This window comes from Rhinoderma darwinii, chromosome 7 (assembly GCF_050947455.1).
Source record: "Rhinoderma darwinii isolate aRhiDar2 chromosome 7, aRhiDar2.hap1, whole genome shotgun sequence".
NCBI lineage: Eukaryota > Metazoa > Chordata > Amphibia > Anura > Rhinodermatidae > Rhinoderma > Rhinoderma darwinii.
In genome coordinates this window covers 52,978,023-52,985,598 of record NC_134693.1, presented here as the reverse complement: position 1 = coordinate 52,985,598, position 7,576 = coordinate 52,978,023, and positions in this window count along the sequence as shown.

Sequence of the window (7,576 nt, the reverse complement as noted above, 5' to 3'; positions counted from 1 at the left end):
ACAGCGGGACCGACCCGCGAGCTAAGCCGACGGGGACTTCCAGGAGGTCGGCATGAGGTGGCCGCTCATACCGCTCTTGCCCTGGAAGTCCGCCGAGGACCGCGGGCGCTGTGGAGCTCCCACAAGGAAGCTGCCGGCATGCAGCAGCTCCCACGGGGCCCCTCTATCCCCCCACGGGTGCAGAAGGCAGGCACACCGCCGCTAATAGGCGGAGCTGGCTCCCGGCCGCTGTCATGCATCACTCGCGGACCGGAAGTGCTTGGCAGCCGGGTGGACACGGCGGGACTCGCCGCGGGCGCTGTGGAGCTCCTACAGGGCTGCCCCCGGGCTGGCACAGCTTCCCCAAAGCTCCTCTATCCCCCCACGGGTGCAATAGGCAGGCACACGCCGCACACGCCGCTCGTACACGGAGATGGCTCCCGGCCGCTTTCGGTAGGAGTCACCGAGGTGGCCTTGCTCGTGCAACTGCAGGTGGGCTTGAGGCTTCCGAAAGTACCATAAAAAAAAAAAGATTTTTTTATTAAGAAGGTAAAAAAAAAAACAGCGGGACCGACCCGCGAGCTAAGCCGACGGGGACTTCCAGGAGGTCGGCATGAGGTGGCCGCTCATACCGCTCTTGCCCTGGAAGTCCGCCGAGGACCGCGGGCGCTGTGGAGCTCCCACAAGGAAGCTGCCGGCATGCAGCAGCTCCCACGGGGCCCCTCTATCCCCCCACGGGTGCAGAAGGCAGGCACACCGCCGCTAATAGGCGGAGCTGGCTCCCGGCCGCTGTCATGCATCACTCGCGGACCGGAAGTGCTTGGCAGCCGGGTGGACACGGCGGGACTCGCCGCGGGCGCTGTGGAGCTCCTACAGGGCTGCCCCCGGGCTGGCACAGCTTCCCCAAAGCTCCTCTATCCCCCCACGGGTGCAATAGGCAGGCACACGCCGCACACGCCGCTCGTACACGGAGATGGCTCCCGGCCGCTTTCGGTAGGAGTCACCGAGGTGGCCTTGCTCGTGCAACTGCAGGTGGGCTTGAGGCTTCCGAAAGTACCATAAAAAAAAAAAGATTTTTTTATTAAGAAGGTAAAAAAAAAAACAGCGGGACCGACCCGCGAGCTAAGCCGACGGGGACTTCCAGGAGGTCGGCATGAGGTGGCCGCTCATACCGCTCTTGCCCTGGAAGTCCGCCGAGGACCGCGGGCGCTGTGGAGCTCCCACAAGGAAGCTGCCGGCATGCAGCAGCTCCCACGGGGCCCCTCTATCCCCCCACGGGTGCAGAAGGCAGGCACACCGCCGCTAATAGGCGGAGCTGGCTCCCGGCCGCTGTCATGCATCACTCGCGGACCGGAAGTGCTTGGCAGCCGGGTGGACACGGCGGGACTCGCCGCGGGCGCTGTGGAGCTCCTACAGGGCTGCCCCCGGGCTGGCACAGCTTCCCCATGGCTCCTCTATCCCTCCACGGCTGCAATAGGCAGGCACACACCGCTCATACACGGAGCTGGCTCCCGGCCGCTTTCGGAAGGAGTCGCCGACGTGGCCTTGCTCGTGCAACTCCAGGTGGGCTTGGGGCTTCCGAAAATGCCATAAAAAAAAAAAGATTTTTTTATTAAGAAGGTAGAAAAATCAGCGGGACCGACCCGCGAGCGAGGCCGACGGGGACTTCTAGGAGGTCGGCATGAGGTGGCCGCGTCTACCGCTCGAAACCTGGAAGTCTGCAACGGGCGCTGCGGAGCTCGTACACGGCTGTCCCCGGTCTTGCACAGCTTCCCCATGGCTCCTCTATCCCCCCCATGGGTGCAATATAATTTTTTTAAAAAAAAACAATTTTAGTCATTATTAACCTAGTTCGGTCCCCACCGTTACAGTCGGATGTCAGCTGTAAGATACAGCTGAGATCCGGTGATGATGGCACCGACTCAGCTTCTGAGCCGGTGCCAAACATTGTACGTCATTTTGCGTGAAGTCAATGCTTTCCAGGACGTACATATACGTCCAATGGCGGGAAGGGGTTAAGAAGGTAGAAAAATCAGCGGGACCGACCCGCGAGCGAGGCCGACGGGGACTTCTAGGAGGTCGGCATGAGGTGGCCGCGTCTACCGCTCGAAACCTGGAAGTCTGCAACGGGCGCTGCGGAGCTCGTACACGGCTGTCCCCGGTCTTGCACAGCTTCCCCATGGCTCCTCTATCCCCCCCATGGGTGCAATATAATTTTTTTAAAAAAAAACAATTTTAGTCATTATTAACCTAGTTCGGTCCCCACCGTTACAGTCGGATGTCAGCTGTAAGATACAGCTGAGATCCGGTGATGATGGCACCGACTCAGCTTCTGAGCCGGTGCCAAACATTGTACGTCATTTTGCGTGAAGTCAATGCTTTCCAGGACGTACATATACGTCCAATGGCGGGAAGGGGTTAAGAAGGTAGAAAAATCAGCGGGACCGACCCGCGAGCGAGGCCGACGGGGACTTCTAGGAGGTCGGCATGAGGTGGCCGCGTCTACCGCTCGAAACCTGGAAGTCTGCAACGGGCGCTGCGGAGCTCGTACACGGCTGTCCCCGGTCTTGCACAGCTTCCCCATGGCTCCTCTATCCCCCCCATGGGTGCAATATAATTTTTTAAAAAAAAAACAATTTTAGTCATTATTAACCCCTTCCCGCCATTGGACGTATATGTACGTCCTGGAAAGCATTGACTTCACGCAAAATGACGTACAATGTTTGGCACCGGCTCAGAAGCTGAGTCGGTGCCATCATCACCGGATCTCAGCTGTATCTTACAGCTGACATCCGACTGTAACGGTGGGGACCGAACTAGGTTAATAATGACTAAAATTGTTTTTTTTTTAAAAAATTATATTGCACCCATGGGGGGGATAGAGGAGCCATGGGGAAGCTGTGCAAGACCGGGGACAGCCGTGTACGAGCTCCGCAGCGCCCGTTGCAGACTTCCAGGTTTCGAGCGGTAGACGCGGCCACCTCATGCCGACCTCCTAGAAGTCCCCGTCGGCCTCGCTCGCGGGTCGGTCCCGCTGATTTTTCTACCTTCTTAACCCCTTCCCGCCATTGGACGTATATGTACGTCCTGGAAAGCATTGACTTCACGCAAAATGACGTACAATGTTTGGCACCGGCTCAGAAGCTGAGTCGGTGCCATCATCACCGGATCTCAGCTGTATCTTACAGCTGACATCCGACTGTAACGGTGGGGACCGAACTAGGTTAATAATGACTAAAATTGTTTTTTTTAAAAAAAATTATATTGCACCCATGGGGGGGATAGAGGAGCCATGGGGAAGCTGTGCAAGACCGGGGACAGCCGTGTACGAGCTCCGCAGCGCCCGTTGCAGACTTCCAGGTTTCGAGCGGTAGACGCGGCCACCTCATGCCGACCTCCTAGAAGTCCCCGTCGGCCTCGCTCGCGGGTCGGTCCCGCTGATTTTTCTACCTTCTTAATAAAAAAATCTTTTTTTTTTTATGGCATTTTCGGAAGCCCCAAGCCCACCTGGAGTTGCACGAGCAAGGCCACGTCGGCGACTCCTTCCGAAAGCGGCCGGGAGCCAGCTCCGTGTATGAGCGGTGTGTGCCTGCCTATTGCAGCCGTGGAGGGATAGAGGAGCCATGGGGAAGCTGTGCCAGCCCGGGGGCAGCCCTGTAGGAGCTCCACAGCGCCCGCGGCGAGTCCCGCCGTGTCCACCCGGCTGCCAAGCACTTCCGGTCCGCGAGTGATGCATGACAGCGGCCGGGAGCCAGCTCCGCCTATTAGCGGCGGTGTGCCTGCCTTCTGCACCCGTGGGGGGATAGAGGGGCCCCGTGGGAGCTGCTGCATGCCGGCAGCTTCCTTGTGGGAGCTCCACAGCGCCCGCGGTCCTCGGCGGACTTCCAGGGCAAGAGCGGTATGAGCGGCCACCTCATGCCGACCTCCTGGAAGTCCCCGTCGGCTTAGCTCGCGGGTCGGTCCCGCTGTTTTTTTTTTTACCTTCTTAATAAAAAAATCTTTTTTTTTTTATGGTACTTTCGGAAGCCTCAAGCCCACCTGCAGTTGCACGAGCAAGGCCACCTCGGTGACTCCTACCGAAAGCGGCCGGGAGCCATCTCCGTGTACGAGCGGCGTGTGCGGCGTGTGCCTGCCTATTGCACCCGTGGGGGGATAGAGGAGCTTTGGGGAAGCTGTGCCAGCCCGGGGGCAGCCCTGTAGGAGCTCCACAGCGCCCGCGGCGAGTCCCGCCGTGTCCACCCGGCTGCCAAGCACTTCCGGTCCGCGAGTGATGCATGACAGCGGCCGGGAGCCAGCTCCGCCTATTAGCGGCGGTGTGCCTGCCTTCTGCACCCGTGGGGGGATAGAGGGGCCCCGTGGGAGCTGCTGCATGCCGGCAGCTTCCTTGTGGGAGCTCCACAGCGCCCGCGGTCCTCGGCGGACTTCCAGGGCAAGAGCGGTATGAGCGGCCACCTCATGCCGACCTCCTGGAAGTCCCCGTCGGCTTAGCTCGCGGGTCGGTCCCGCTGTTTTTTTTTTTACCTTCTTAATAAAAAAATCTTTTTTTTTTTATGGTACTTTCGGAAGCCTCAAGCCCACCTGCAGTTGCACGAGCAAGGCCACCTCGGTGACTCCTACCGAAAGCGGCCGGGAGCCATCTCCGTGTACGAGCGGCGTGTGCGGCGTGTGCCTGCCTATTGCACCCGTGGGGGGATAGAGGAGCTTTGGGGAAGCTGTGCCAGCCCGGGGGCAGCCCTGTAGGAGCTCCACAGCGCCCGCGGCGAGTCCCGCCGTGTCCACCCGGCTGCCAAGCACTTCCGGTCCGCGAGTGATGCATGACAGCGGCCGGGAGCCAGCTCCGCCTATTAGCGGCGGTGTGCCTGCCTTCTGCACCCGTGGGGGGATAGAGGGGCCCCGTGGGAGCTGCTGCATGCCGGCAGCTTCCTTGTGGGAGCTCCACAGCGCCCGCGGTCCTCGGCGGACTTCCAGGGCAAGAGCGGTATGAGCGGCCACCTCATGCCGACCTCCTGGAAGTCCCCGTCGGCTTAGCTCGCGGGTCGGTCCCGCTGTTTTTTTTTTTACCTTCTTAATAAAAAAATCTTTTTTTTTTTATGGTACTTTCGGAAGCCTCAAGCCCACCTGCAGTTGCACGAGCAAGGCCACCTCGGTGACTCCTACCGAAAGCGGTCGGGAGCCATCTCCGTGTACGAGCGGCGTGTGCGGCGTGTGCCTGCCTATTGCACCCGTGGGGGGATAGAGGAGCTTTGGGGAAGCTGTGCCAGCCCGGGGGCAGCCCTGTAGGAGCTCCACAGCGCCCGCGGCGAGTCCCGCCGTGTCCACCCGGCTGCCAAGCACTTCCGGTCCGCGAGTGATGCATGACAGCGGCCGGGAGCCAGCTCCGCCTATTAGCGGCGGTGTGCCTGCCTTCTGCACCCGTGGGGGGATAGAGGGGCCCCGTGGGAGCTGCTGCATGCCGGCAGCTTCCTTGTGGGAGCTCCACAGCGCCCGCGGTCCTCGGCGGACTTCCAGGGCAAGAGCGGTATGAGCGGCCACCTCATGCCGACCTCCTGGAAGTCCCCGTCGGCTTAGCTCGCGGGTCGGTCCCGCTGTTTTTTTTTTTACCTTCTTAATAAAAAAATCTTTTTTTTTTTATGGTACTTTCAGAAGCCTCAAGCCCACCTGCAGTTGCACGAGCAAGGCCACCTCGGTGACTCCTACCGAAAGCGGCCGGGAGCCATCTCCGTGTACGAGCGGCGTGTGCGGCGTGTGCCTGCCTATTGCACCCGTGGGGGGATAGAGGAGCTTTGGGGAAGCTGTGCCAGCCCGGGGGCAGCCCTGTAGGAGCTCCACAGCGCCCGCGGCGAGTCCCGCCGTGTCCACCCGGCTGCCAAGCACTTCCGGTCCGCGAGTGATGCATGACAGCGGCCGGGAGCCAGCTCCGCCTATTAGCGGCGGTGTGCCTGCCTTCTGCACCCGTGGGGGGATAGAGGGGCCCCGTGGGAGCTGCTGCATGCCGGCAGCTTCCTTGTGGGAGCTCCACAGCGCCCGCGGTCCTCGGCGGACTTCCAGGGCAAGAGCGGTATGAGCGGCCACCTCATGCCGACCTCCTGGAAGTCCCCGTCGGCTTAGCTCGCGGGTCGGTCCCGCTGTTTTTTTTTTTACCTTCTTAATAAAAAAATCTTTTTTTTTTTATGGTACTTTCAGAAGCCTCAAGCCCACCTGCAGTTGCACGAGCAAGGCCACCTCGGTGACTCCTACCGAAAGCGGCCGGGAGCCATCTCCGTGTACGAGCGGCGTGTGCGGCGTGTGCCTGCCTATTGCACCCGTGGGGGGATAGAGGAGCTTTGGGGAAGCTGTGCCAGCCCGGGGGCAGCCCTGTAGGAGCTCCACAGCGCCCGCGGCGAGTCCCGCCGTGTCCACCCGGCTGCCAAGCACTTCCGGTCCGCGAGTGATGCATGACAGCGGCCGGGAGCCAGCTCCGCCTATTAGCGGCGGTGTGCCTGCCTTCTGCACCCGTGGGGGGATAGAGGGGCCCCGTGGGAGCTGCTGCATGCCGGCAGCTTCCTTGTGGGAGCTCCACAGCGCCCGCGGTCCTCGGCGGACTTCCAGGGCAAGAGCGGTATGAGCGGCCACCTCATGCCGACCTCCTGGAAGTCCCCGTCGGCTTAGCTCGCGGGTCGGTCCCGCTGTTTTTTTTTTTACCTTCTTAATAAAAAAATCTTTTTTTTTTTATGGTACTTTCGGAAGCCTCAAGCCCACCTGCAGTTGCACGAGCAAGGCCACCTCGGTGACTCCTACCGAAAGCGGCCGGGAGCCATCTCCTTGTACGAGCGGCGTGTGCGGCGTGTGCCTGCCTATTGCACCCGTGGGGGGATAGAGGAGCTTTGGGGAAGCTGTGCCAGCCCGGGGGCAGCCCTGTAGGAGCTCCACAGCGCCCGCGGCGAGTCCCGCCGTGTCCACCCGGCTGCCAAGCACTTCCGGTCCGCGAGTGATGCATGACAGCGGCCGGGAGCCAGCTCCGCCTATTAGCGGCGGTGTGCCTGCCTTCTGCACCCGTGGGGGGATAGAGGGGCCCCGTGGGAGCTTGTGGATGCCGGCAGCTTCCTTGTGGGAGCTGGGCATCGGCCGCGGCGAGTCCCGTAGTTCACCCGCCCGACAAGCACTTCCGGCCCGCGGCGGACTTCCAGGGCTCAAGCGGTAGGCGCGGCCACCTCATGCCGACCTCCTGGAACTCCCCCTCGGCCTCGCTCGCGTGTCTGTCTTCATTCACGTTTTGGAGAAAAAACCCTATGAGGTTTTTATTTTGGCCTTCAGCCAAGCAGCAGTTCCAGGAGGCCGGGCATTTTGGCACCTCCCACCGGTGTAATTGGCGAGGTGACACTTTTAGGGGTGTGAATATCTCCTACGCCTGAAATACTGTGAGAGGGAGAACTTGCTCCGCCTCCCAAGTCCAACACTTCCAGGACGAGAGGAGGGCGGGAGGCGTTCCCTGCTTAGGCCGAATGCTGCTTCCACGGCGATAGCGGCACCAAGCCGCCCTCTCACGCCGCTGCCCTGGATGTCCCCGTCGGCCTCGCTCGCTGGTCGGGTCCGGTGTTTTTTTACCTTCTTAATAAAA